A 13,677-nucleotide genomic window follows, 5' to 3' on the forward strand; every position below is an offset into this window, starting at 1 on the left:
CAAACTTAATTTTATTCTTAAGACTTTTTGTTGCTGTTTTGTTTAGGAATTATCAAAGGTTTTTGCATTGTGTAGACTCAGATGACCTCTTAGGGTGAAATTCACAATAATAATGCACAAAATATTACTAGCATATTTTCATATTATTCTGGAAGCGAACATGTTAAAAGATCATCTTGCCTGCTACCCCATCATATGCCCAGCCAGCTCTAGTTTCCCCTCACTCTGCACCACTGGAGTAATCACACACAGCACAACTGGACTTCCTAAATAAAATCTCCCCTTTTCACTTCCAGTTTATTACTATGCAAGTTATATTCCAATACTTGCATAGGATTCCATCTCCCATCCATCTCCGGCCTCAGGTGTTTTCCCCATGTTACAGGGAAAAATAGGGATCACACAGGCCTTCGACCTGGCTATTCTACCTATTCTGCCTGCAGAAGTTCTCTACAGCGGCCACTAAGGTCTGTGAATAGTCCTTTTTACCACTCTTAGGGTATGTCTACACTACCAGATTAGTTCGATTTAACTTAATTCGAATTTGTGGAATCGACCTTACAAAGTCGAATTTGTGTGTCCACACTAAGGACACTAATTCGACTTTGTGAGTCCACACTAACGGGGCAAGCGTCGACACTGGAAGCGGTGCAATGTGGGAAGCTATCCCACAGTTCCCGCAGTCCCCGCTGCCCATTTGAATTCTGGGATTTCCCCACAATGCATGCTGGGGGGAAAAATGTGTCGAGGGTGGTCTTGGGTAACTGTCATCATTCAACGTGCTTTCGGACGTCTCAAGGGGAGATGGAGGAGCTTACTGACTCGCTCGGATCTCAGCGAAACCAATATCCCCATTGTTATTGCAGCTTGCTGTGTGCTCCACAATCTCTGTGAGAGCAAGGGGGAGACCTTTATGGCGGGATGGGAGGTTGAGGCAAATCGCCTGGCTGCTGATTATGCTCAGCCAGACAGCCGTGCAATTAGAAGAGCCCAGCGGGAAGCTCTGTGCATCCGGGAGGCTTTGAAAGCTAGGTTCCTCAGGGAGCAGGGTAATCTGTGACTGTTCAGTTTCTTTACAGAGAAGCTGAACCTGCCCCTGCTTCAGTTACTGTTGACTTTCTTCTGCGGTTACATACCCTGTTCACCACGTTTCCCCCCTTCCAACACACGTTTAAAAATAAAGTTAATGGAACATTGTTAATTAACAATGTTGTCTTTATTAATGAATTTGCGTTAAAGGGTTGAAACAGGGACGCACACTGTGGTGGGTAGGGTGTGCAGTGATGTTAACACCGTTTCTACACTCGAGGAATGATAGGCTCCTGCTCCTAGAGCGGTCTGCAGTGCCGGACTGGTTGTTTCAACGGAGCCTGCCATCCCTCCTTTTCGGGACTCTGTGTGCGGGGGCTATGTGACCTTGTGGCGGGGGAGGACGGTTACAGATTCCCCTGCTGCGTGGCTCTGTGGTCCGGGACAAGGACCGCTGCATAAGTTCTGTAACCGCCCTCCCATGCCACAAAGTCACGTACCCCCCCACACACACAGAACATGGAAAACACCTTCCAGACCGACCAGGGTGGCTACAGACTGCACTGTGTGTGTGACCTGCTGTTGATCCTGCCCCTGTGTCTGTACCCTGGTAAAGGTGACTGTCCTATGCAATTAACAACCCTCTTCCCCCCACGCCCCCTTCACAGACAGTCTTCTGTAGAAAAACTTGACGGAAATAGAAATTAACAGCAAACTACTTTTAATAATCAACTACACAGTTAGGGGATGAAACTGAGATTGGGGCTTCGGTGAGCCAGGAAGGGAAGGACTTCTCAACATTTAGGGAATGAGAGCCTTCTTGTATTTGTGCACTCTGCAGGGGTGCAGTGACAGTTTTCACGGCTCCTGTCGCCCCTCCTTCTTGTTACTTTAGGTGAGGTGGGACTTTGTGGCGGGGGAGGGCGGTTGCAGATACAGTGCAGGGGACTCTGTCCTCCTGACTGCGGTCCTGCAGAACATCCACAAGGCGCCGGAGCATGTCAAATTTTCCCTGGACATTTCCTGTGTGACTGGTCAGAACATCCAAGCTCGGACTGCTGTCCAGAGCGTCAACAGAGTGGTGCACTATGGGATAGCTCCCGGAGCTACTAAGGTCGATTTCCGTCCACACATAGCCTAATTCGACATAGCCATGTCGAATTTAGCGCTACTCCCCTCGTCGGGGAGGAGTACAGAATTCAAACTAAAGAGCCCTCTAGGTCGAACTAATTAGCTTCCTGGTGTGGACGGGTGCACGGTTAAGTCGAATTAACGCTGCTAAATATGACATAAACTCCTAGTGTAGACCAGGCCTTAGCTGCAGAGGTCTACACCTGTTTCAGACATTTCTTGGCCTTCTCACTAGCTTCTGGCCACTTGGGATATGTCTATACTGCAATAAAACACCTGTAGCTGGCCCATGTCAGCTGACTCAGGCTCACAGAGCTCAAATCGTGGGGCTATAAAATTGTATTGTAGGAGTCCCAGACACTCACAAGAAGGGGGAGGGCCCCAGATCCTTGGCTCCAGCCCAAGCCCAGATGTCTACACTGCAGTTTTATAACCCCTAAACCTGAGTCCCACGAGTCCAAGTGAGCTGACACAGGCCAGCCATGGGTGTTTTATTGCAGTGTAGACATATCCTCAAGCTCTTTCAGCAGGTCCTTACCTCAACTGACCAAACAGCTACACTGTTTCCCTTCAGGTCTCCTAGTGGAGACAATTCTTCTTCTTCTCCAAGATCTGCCTTTTATTTCCTGTCTCTTCTCCCTGCAGGCATTGCTGTCTGCCACATGATCAGTCACATGTTCCATAAGAACAACAAGGAATGGAATGCTTTGCCTTAAGGGAAATGAAACATCATAACAGGAGTTAATGGCAATGCTGGTCCCTTAAAGGGCCAGCGTCTTGTTATAGTAAGATAATATGGTTAGTTCCTATTCTTTATCACTCATTATTGTATAGTACATTCATTCAGTAAAATGTTGATTTACAAATACAAGTCCCAGCTCTGCAGCCCTTATGTGCTCATATCGCCAATGAAAGTGAAGAGTTTTCATGAGCACAACAGCTGCATGATTTGGCCCAGAATTTTTTGTTACATCAAAGTTTTTTAAAAAAAATTAAACCATGATCTGAACTTGATTTACGAAAAGGATTTCACCTTCTCAGATTATATATATATACAGAGAGAGAGAGAGAGAGAGAGAGAGAAATAATTTTATCCTGCCATAATATTGGTTCTATTGAAAGTATAGCAATGACAATCAAAGATGTATTAAGATTAAACACTTGTTAATTATCTATTGTGAACACTCGTCATGTCCCCAGAAGGAACCATATGTAAGAATGCCCGCTTTCCCCATCCCAATGTGTCTTGGGAGTCTTTTTCTTGGACATTTCTGGGAACAGTGGGAATCTCCATCCACTTCTGGCTTCACTGTCTTACTCTCAAGGTTCTGCAGTGTGAGAACTGTCCTTCTGACTGAGGGTAGGATGCAGCTTCCTTCAGACCCTACACCAGCCAGAGAAGGAAGAACGGAAATATTTGCACTCACATAACTGAAAATAGAACTGGGTTCTACGGACCCAATTCTCCAAAGGCCACTGATATCAGTCAGAGTCTTTCTGAGACTCTAACTTCTATGGGCTTTGGATCAGGGTCTTCAGTCCTGGGACCATGAATGATAAGCAATCAAAGGAGATAAGTTTAAAAGTAAGAAATCATTTAAACTTGAACACATTCAGAATACAGAAAACCCTATGCACAGAAAAATTGAACCCCGCTAACTCTCTCATGAAAGACTACACAAAATGATATGTAGAAATACCAAGAGAGAATGTAAAGCTAGTGATTGTTGGAAAGGAACATTTGGAAAGGAGTTTCTGCACCAGAGAACATGAGATCATATGATGCAAAGGATCTGAATTTGTTTGCATAAAGCTGAACATGTATTTCTATTTTAGTATGTACTCTTCTATACATATCAAGCTTTATCAAGTATGTCCTTCTTTCACTTACCACTCTTGTTCCTGTGGAATGATACATTAACAGTTGAGGATGCTTGGCTCTAAAATTTATAGACAGTGGACTGCTCCTGCTGTACTTGAGAAATGTGTTCTATATTGTTCTGTCCATGTTTTTGCTGTATGTGTCGGGTGTTAAAAGGCACCAGTATCAGTTAGTAAATTTAATAATTGTAATGGTGAACATGTATGTCACTGAGCACCAAACTTTAGTCATCAGGAAGTTTATAGAGGCATCCTGAAAATTTAAAAATAAAGAGAGAGATGGAGCAGAAAAGAAAGTGAATCCATTTAAACAGGTACCTTTCAGCTATTCAATAAGGCGAAAAGATGGATTGATGTGCTTATGCACATGTTGGTGCTTCAACTGAGGGGAAGAATAGGAGTATCTTGTAAGCATGATAAAAATAGCTAGATTCTGTCCTTGTTGCAGAAAAGTATAATTTTGTAAGTAAAATACATCTTATGAAAACTAAAGCAACATCTCTTGGTGGATGATGGAAACTGCTATAAAATAGGAAGAGTGTTGCCTAGCCAGCAAATTATGAGACTTACTGAGCTACAGAATTGTGTGAAAGAACGGTATAGAAATAGTTGAAGAAATCAGGAGGGTGTAAAGCCTGAGAAGTTGCAAAATTGCTTAAGGAGCAAAATACTGCTAATATCAGTTCAAAAACTGTGAGGAAAGTGATAAGGAGAAAGGAATTGAATGTGAGACTAACCTGTTGAAACTAACACTAAGTACAAAGCAATTTAATTAAAATTTACTCGAGTGACGTGGGACATGGTGAAAGTTATGGTACAAAGTTTTATTGTCTTATGAAATATCAATATACATGTTCCACACTGTTGGAAAAGTTTCCATATGGAAAGGGGATGGAAAAGTCCTAAAAGAAGGATGATTGGGTCCATGCTGTTAAGCATGGTGGAGATAATGTTGTGACATAGATCTATGTGTCTTTTGAAAGTGCTGGCAAGCTGTGTTTCCTGATGCGTTTCCATGTATAGGCACCAACTCTGAGGCTGGAGATACAGGCACCAACTTTCCAGTGTGCCGGGCAGGGGGAGGGAGAGGGCTCACTGCTCAACCTCTGGCTCTGCCAAGGGCCCTGCCCCCCACTCCACCCCTCCCCGCCTCCTCCCCTGAGCCTGCCGTGCCCTTACTCCTCCCCCTCCCCCCAGAGCCTCCTGCACATCATGAAACTGCTGATCAGGAGGTGTGGGAAGGAAGGGGGAGGCGCTGATTGGCGGGGCAGCCGGTGGGTGTGAGGTGCTGGGAGCAGGGGCAGAGGGTGGAGCTGATGTGGGGCTGCTGACGTATTACTGTGGCTCTTTGGCAATGTACATTGGTAAATTCTAGCTCCTTCTCAGGCTCAGGTTGGCCACCCCTGCACTGAGGGGTGAATGCAGTGCTTCTCTGCTCCCCCCCTCCATTAACCTGGCATAGGGAGAGATATTTGGCCCCAAGAGGCCTATTATCCCTTGGTGATGGCTCAGTTTCTGAACTGACAGCTGCTTCCCATCTTTCTTCAGACTAGTTGCCTGTTCCTCAGCTAAGTAACAACCTGAGAGATTCTGACCCCCAGGCTTAGATGTCCAGGGAGGCAGCAAGGGAGTGAGCAGCAACAGTAACACAACCTAGAGAGAGGCAGCTACATAAGAGGGGGCCCCTCTTAAGATTTACTTAGTATGTGCAGACACAGAGTCAAGTCAGGTCAGGGAAAGTTGGCTGGCTCTATTCATGTGTTTTTCTTTATTGTTATCACAGTCAAGTGATTTGAATCAAGTACAGTGATATGAAGAAAACAGTATCTAAGAAAACCTACACCAACAAACAACTGAAGCAGTGAACTGTGGATACCTAGAAGGGATTGTTTCCTATTTGCAAGAAAAATTTTAACAGTGCTCCAAAAAGATTTCACTAAGGATGAAAGCAATGGGGAACTGCAAAACATGAAAGGCAGTGACTGAAGGGAAACTTCAATATGTTTCTGTGGTGTTTAGATTTGGAATATGTATCTAAATGTCCTTGGATAACTGAAGTCAGATGCTGCAGTTACATGATTCTTGACAATCACCATTAAGAGCCAGGTTCCATTAAGCTTACTCTGAGTTAGTCTCTGACAACACAAATAATCCCATTGATGTCTATAGGATTGTTTACCAAGTAAACTACTATTCAGTGTAAGAGTGGCAGAATTAAGTTCTAAACCATTAATTGGTTTTACTGTCCTTTATTATCTGATGCAACAATTTTGGGGAAGGGGGACGGGGACATGATAACAATATGAGACATCACTAATAAGGAACATTAGCAGCTTTTTATTTTTAGTCCATATTCTATAAACCTTTGGTGCAATTGTATGTTTCCTCATTTTTCTTATTATTGGCTTTTGCAAACACATAATCTGAAATGCAGCTCATGAACATATGTTTGTATTTCATCCAGGTTAGATGAACAATTCACTGACCACATATAACACAGATCCATCTAAATAGGTTTGTTTCTGTTCTCAGATTATGGTTCTGTTTATGTCTCCAGGTTCAGAATATTTCACTGAATTGTTTTCTGAGCCATAATTTGGATTTAATGTAGTTGAAAGTTGCTCTTTGAACAAAATGAAATGGAAAATGAAAATGTGAATATAAATAAGTCTCCTCATGCAAACCTAATCTTTGCTAATGAAAAACTATATCCTAAGGAATGTTTTAAGGACAGCACAATTGCTTTCTTTATATTAATGTTGACTCAGTTGTGTTGAATGAACCAGACATGCCAAACCCACAAAAAAACTGCAGAAATTGGGCTTGTGAGTTGCTTGTTGGCTCGTTTTTGGCTTGTAGCTTGTTGCTTGTTTGGCAGGGGCAAGGAGGGAGAGAGTCAGAGGTGCACAGCGGGCCCACCACAGTCCCAGACTGCACGTTGGGGGGATCTAGTCACATAGAGTGTTGGGGTTCTTAGGAATTGGCTTGTTTTGGCCTTGTTTTAAAATGGGATTAGCTTAATTTTTGGTTTATTTTGAAAGTCGGGGTGCTTATTTACTGCATGAAAGTTGGCAACGGTGGAGTGAACCCCTGTTTTCAATTCCATTATGAAGTCTTGATAATTCTGGATTGACATCTGGGCTATTGCATGTGTTTGCTTCACAATATATGGGGGGGGTCCTTGAATGGTATATGGAGAAAACAGATAAATGCTAGAGTTGAGTAAAACTCTACTGTCTCAGGAAATCAGTGTTGTGATTTTTAAATAAAGATTGTGCCCTCTCTAAATAAAGCATATTTCTGTAGTTTAAATACAAGTCAGACTACAGCATTTATAGAACCAGCCACTTGTGTTCATTAAACATTATTAGTTACTGTGCACATTGAGTTTGATCCAGTGCCCATCAAAGTCAATGTAAAGATTTACCTTGACTTCTTTTTGTTTTGGATCAGGGTCTAACATTGTTCTTTAATTTCTGGCACTTCAGATTTTATAACAGTAATTGTTCCACCTATGTATTATTAGCATTTCTTATTAGATTTAATTCAATGAAAAGATGTATCAAAGATGATCTCTGAGGTATCTTCAGGCATGAGGTTCCTGCAGTTTCTTTAGATTCATTGTGTGTACCTGATATCTTGGAATCCTTAAATTACCTAATAAAAATGAAAATTAAATATGTGGAGGAAGAAAATATTTAAAGGGTAATTGTGTTTTGGTGACTGTGTACAAAACATTTAATATGCTTTTGCCACGTACAGTTTTTTAATCAGTTACAGAAAAATATATTTTAAAATGAAATGACCCATGTAACAGTGTATTTGATTCACAGGTAATTAAGCTGTCACTTTTTTTATTTCAACACTGTCATAATTTTATATTATAGTCTACAGAGAGGTGCAACTTTCCGACAGAGCCATTATCTCACTGATTTTTAGAAGGGGTCTGGCATTTAGTTTTGAATTTTTATTAAACAGAGACAACATAAGGTCCAAACCTGTTTCCATTAAACTGAATGGGAGTTGTGCCATTGATTTCAATGGGATATGGATTGGACCCTTGGTTTTGTTTTTTCTACCAATCTAGTATGCAGCTTGACATATTTTCATTATTAAAGTGCATCACATAGTCTTAGTCAAATTCTGACATTTATAGCCAGATGCTTGAATCATCATTTATGAAATTAGTTGTTATTTGGGCAAGGCAGACAGATGGGACTGGGACACTGAGACTGTTTCTGAATATGAATCAGCACAATTCCTACCAGGAAGCAAAATCCCTAAATTTCTTTTCTTTCTAATTTATTTCTAATCAGAATATATCCCCTCTCTCTGTTTCGCAAAACTTCTGTGGCCTAGATCAGAAGATCAAACTTCTGAGGGCTAATTTGTTAGAACTTCTGTGGATCAGTGGTAGAGAGAGGGAGTTTGAGCCTTTCTCTCTCATATACACACATAGATCAGACAGGGGACATAATTTTCCAAACCCATAATATCCAAGGATTGCAGAAAATTCCTCAACTCTCTTGACTTCCACAGAAAGCAGGGACATTTTTACAGCCTGCCAGTACTTCAACACTATCCCCCCAGACCCATTCTTAATGCTGGCAAAGTTTGCTTCCTTTTCTTCTCCAGTTGCTTCCCTAGATCTCTCACCCTCAGGGGGTTTCACAGCATAGAACCGGTTTATGATTATGTGAGTCAGCATAATCTTACAAAGAGGAGGTCACACAGGTTTCAAGGGAGATGATGCAGTGGAGGGAAGCCTTCCCTTCTTCCTGCCCCAGCACCGTGTCAGAAGTCAGTGATCCTGTTTCCTTATTGCCTTGCACCGTGTGTAGTCACTTACCAGGTGAGGGCAAACAGGCTGTAAAACACTACTAAATGAGAACTTTCCACGTACTGGCACTGGTGGTAGTTTTCTTATGCTTGCTCACTACAAGGTGCAACATAATGGAGAATCATACCTGGAGATAGGAGAGATGATGTGTCCTAGGATCAACCATCCCCGTTGTGACAGAAATTTCTCCCATTTAATAGAAATTCGGCAGTGCTCCCACTTTCCACAATATGCATTTGAGAGCATGGACTGACTCTGGTTTTGTAGCTAGCGATAGGTTCCACTTGCTTCTGGAAGTTATCAAAACAGAAGATTAATTTCACATAGCAGTTATTCAACCTTTACCTAGGATTTTTTATGATATTTACTTCTTCAGTGAATTAGAAACAGAGACAAGAATAAATCTGTTCTGTGCAACAGCTAACTCCACAATCTTCTCAGTGTATTAATGTATACAATATTTCTATTAACTGTCCTCATAAAAGTATCTACTGTGGGATTAAATGTACTATAACTGTATTATTTGTACCCTAGCTTTCCTCTGTTGGGTGATGATTTATGTTGTCCATGGCAATCACAAGGGAGTCATGATGCTATGCAGTCTCATTGAGGGGGAGTCAATTTAATATGACTATAAAACCTAAATAATTCCATTCTCATATCCTACTATGATAACCAAGCAATATAAACAACCTAATCTTGGTACCAGAAAATCTTTTTTAAAAATGTGGTTAGATTTATGACACCATTTGTTTCACTGCGAACCTTTGCACTTTATATAAATGCACTATTCTGCTTGATAGCCGTTAAAATCCTGTGATAATGAATGAGCCTTCTCAAGCTGAAACATTTATGGACTGCAGCTGAAATATTGTTTGACTTTTACATGCAGAGACCATTTTTTTTTCTTTTCCTTTTTTGCTTTCTCTCTTTCTTTTAAGTGTTACATTCCTTGCAGCTTTTCTCCTACAATTTTGGGTCACACTCCTCTTATACAAGGCCTTTCTAATCCTTCAGAAGTATTGTCTGCCACCATATGACTTGCACACCAATAGCTAGCTTCTTAGCAGTGGGAAAAACAAGGCCTGGGCAGTTTAGACTTCAAAACCTGTGATCCACTTCTTCCCCCAGCAGAGTAATTGCTCAACATGTATGACTTGACATGAGTAAGGCCTACCCATATTGAGCAATTACTCTGTTAGTAATCCCAGCAAAGTGAAGGAGTCTTCCTGCAGAGCAGAGTAAGGTGCTATTTAATGCATCACACTATTTGAGAGTCATATATGACAAATGCTAGTCACATCACTTAGTGCACTTCTGGATAATGCTCAGATACTATAGGGAGGTGGGCAAAATGAGAACCTTCAAAAGAATAGAATAGAATGTAAGTAAGAGTGGTAGAAGATAGTCCTAAATTACTGCTGCTCCTCAGGACATGATACTGTTGCCAACGGTATCATACATGTAAATGGTAAATGATGCACACATTAGTAAATCTTCTGGGTTTATTTTAGTTTGTGGAGATGCTTTGCAAATGTAAACCTTATCACTGCAGTGATGCCTGTGAAAGTTTGCCCGGGTGACCATTGATAAAAATCCTGAGTCATTCACAGTCACCTAGGACTGGCTGTTCGAAACTGTAAACCCTGTTTAGGAAGAGAACAAGATCAATTTGAAGTTGGCGAAAGAGGAACTGGGCATTATTTGACTCAGATTCCACTGCAATGGGTGCATACATTACACATTTTTGATAATTACTGTATTTAATAATGCACTCCCATCCCCAACATTTCATTACAATGCAATACATTGCATTATCTGGCAATGAAAAGTCCATTGTTTCTTTGAGATCCTATTAGGGCCTGGACATTCTACCCTTAAGTAGTTGGATAGTTCCTGTACTTACCACCACCTGGCTACTACTCTACTGCTTTTTTTGTGCTTGAAGAAAGAAAGGGGTTCTACGTAATATTGTGGTTTGTCCTAATTTCTTCCCTGTATTCTTAGAAAAAATCATAAAACAATCAAGGGCTACATCATACCCTCAGATTTTTAAGCAGAACTTTCCATTGATGCCAATGCTTGGGGCCAGATTATGCTGTCAGATTTCAAGCATTTTGTTTTCATTAAGCTGTTTTTCAGATCAAGGTATCTGATGCAAAGTGATATCTTGGGGATTCAAATGTAGGCCATGATTCTTTAAGCACTGAAGACATGAGTAATTTTGCTCATTTAAGTAGTCCCATAGACTCAATCATGTGCATAAGTGTTTGCAGGCTTGGACCCTTAGATTGTATGGGGTTGTTAACACATTAGGATTTTATGAAAGGCAGACTCATAGCCACACTTTGATGCTGTTTAAATTTTAAAAGCATTTGCCATGCCACTCATTTTTTGTATGCCCAAAGGTTTATTTTGAATGCCATTATTCAGATGTGGAAAGCAGTCATGGCTCAAAGGCACATCAGACAGGGCTGCTGCTTATTCTATTCTTTTCATTTCATCTTGCTATAGTTGAATGCTACATATTGTAAATTTTCACTTGTTCTGAAAATATGAATATTCTCGTGTCTTTATTTTTCAATAGATAATTGCTAATAATTTATAGTTTATTTTTTTTTAAATATGAAAGAATGATAAAACTAAGGAATGCTGTCAGACATAACTCTGCAGCTTTGTCTGTGAGAAAATTATCACCATGTGTCAATGACTAATTCATATAATATGCTCATAATAAAGTGTGAAATGTGTAAATTCCTGTTTTGCAAAACTCATTACACTCATTTAGCTCCGCTTGTAATGGGGCTTCTATCTACTGCAGAAAACAAGAGGCATCCAAAATAGACAGGATAATACATATTTAGCCAATAAAATAACAAAAGCAATAACAGAAACAATATGTGTTCTGTAAAAATAAAACTTAAAAAATGATACTAAATCGACCATTGAAATACTTCACCATTGCAAACAAACAAACAACAACAAAGGCTCCCTGGCACAGTGACTCCAATGGAGTCGCATGACCAAAGACTTGCAGCTGCCCCTCGAAGGTGGCTGCACAGTAAAGAAGATACATCCCTAGCTCTACAGGGCAGGTGAGGGTTGATGTGCTTCCCCTGCAGCACATCCAATTTCCACCCTTTTTCCCCATGTGAATCTGAACCCAGGAGCCTGGGAGGGAACTGGGAACTTTATTGTTGAGGCAGCTGAGTACCCCTTCAATGCAGGAGCAGGGAAATCATGTTCTGTGTTCAGGTCTCAAGGCACATATGTGATATCAATAACATTTGCATCGATCATGCCAAGTCTTTTCATAATATACTGGACTGTGTTTCTAGTGAGAATCTGAAATTTAGCTCTTTTGTAGATTATATTGCTCATTTGCTGTACCTCGTCCGTATGTTTGTATTATTAGGAGGATAGTTCATTTCATGCAACTTTTTTACTGTTCTAAGCATGTGCTTATAATTTCATCCTGAAGTACAGCTACAGTTCTAGAGCAACACTTGATTTGTATGGAATGCTCAGGCTAGGGTTTGATTTTCCCTTCTAATACATGGCACTTACTGATGCGCATCTTGGGAAATCAACTCTTGCTCTTTAAAGTGCTCTTTAACAGCTTGCTGAAGATATTAGGTGATGTATTTATGTGTCTAAGGTTAAGGTGCCAACCTTCTTTTCTGAATCATTTGTTGAGGATGTCCCTGAGTGCCTTGGCTTGTAGGCATTCCATAGACCTCTCTCTAAGGATCTACGGATGGGATCAGTTAACTTTTAGATTCTTGATATTAGGACTTAGAAAATTTAATTTGCTCTTGACAAGAATCTTCTCTCTTTATAGATTTGTTAGTAAAACATTGTGCAATTTCCACAGCATGGCGAATGAATAATTTACATACAATGGGCAAGGGCGGACACTGTGCGCTGTCTGAGGAGTGCGTGGTTCAGCTCACATTGTGGGGGAGATGGTGATGGATGCAGATTTGTCTGAAAAACTTCTCTAATACTCTTCGTCGGGGAGGACCTGGTGTGGACAGCAGGCAAAGAGGGAAGCCCAAAACACATGCATCACAGGAAGGGAGGTGCTATCCTCCCACCCAGCTTTGGTGCTTTGCTTAGACATTGGCTGGACAAGGTGGAATGAGGTCAGGTGACTGGCTGCCAGGTGTCTCCCCGCTTTGCCTCTTTAAATTATGTCAGGCTTTTCAAAAGCCTCTTACTTTCCAGTTCATTCCCTGCTCTCCCTTCTTCCCAGTTGTAGGTTAGAGGCCGTACCGCTTGTGATGCTGTGGCCTGATTGATCACCCATTTTTAGGAATCAGGAAGGAATTTTTCTCATAGGACCAAATTGCCATTTGGTTTGATGGGTTGTTTTGTCCTTCTTGCAGCCTCCTGGAGGCGTAGTTGAATTGGGAACAATAGGATTCAAAGTTCATACTGTATTGTTAAGACTACTGACTTGTTGCATCTTGTAGCCAGTGTCCAGTGTGGGTACAGGCTAAACGGGCCAGATGTCAGAGGTAAATGAGACCTTGGATTTCATTGCTGGATCTTGCACATGTGGGGAGGAGGAGCCTGAAGTCTTTGCAGACTTTTGGCCTCTGTTTCTCCATCTTCCTTATTATGTGGGGTGGTGGTGAGAGGTTTCATAGTGGTGCTGAGTCTATTGGATAGACCAGGAGGGTCCACCCCAAGTTGTTGTTGGTTTGTGGCCAAAGCCCTGTAACTAGCTTTAATTAAATAAGTCCATGTTATGTTGGAGCTAGGGGTGAGCAGGGTAGTTCCCTTCCCTAAGG

The 13,677-nt window shown here is 41.4% G+C and overlaps 1 protein-coding gene across 1 annotated transcript in view; it reads left to right on the forward strand.

The window, feature by feature from the left end:
* The window catches only part of NCAM2 (neural cell adhesion molecule 2), a 262,107-nt gene that overhangs the window by 172,381 nt on the left and 76,049 nt on the right, over nucleotides 1-13,677 (forward strand). The gene's annotated exons all lie outside the window — the stretch shown is intronic.

The sequence above is a fragment of the Mauremys mutica genome, chromosome 1 (assembly GCF_020497125.1).
Source record: "Mauremys mutica isolate MM-2020 ecotype Southern chromosome 1, ASM2049712v1, whole genome shotgun sequence".
Lineage (NCBI taxonomy): Eukaryota > Metazoa > Chordata > Testudines > Geoemydidae > Mauremys > Mauremys mutica.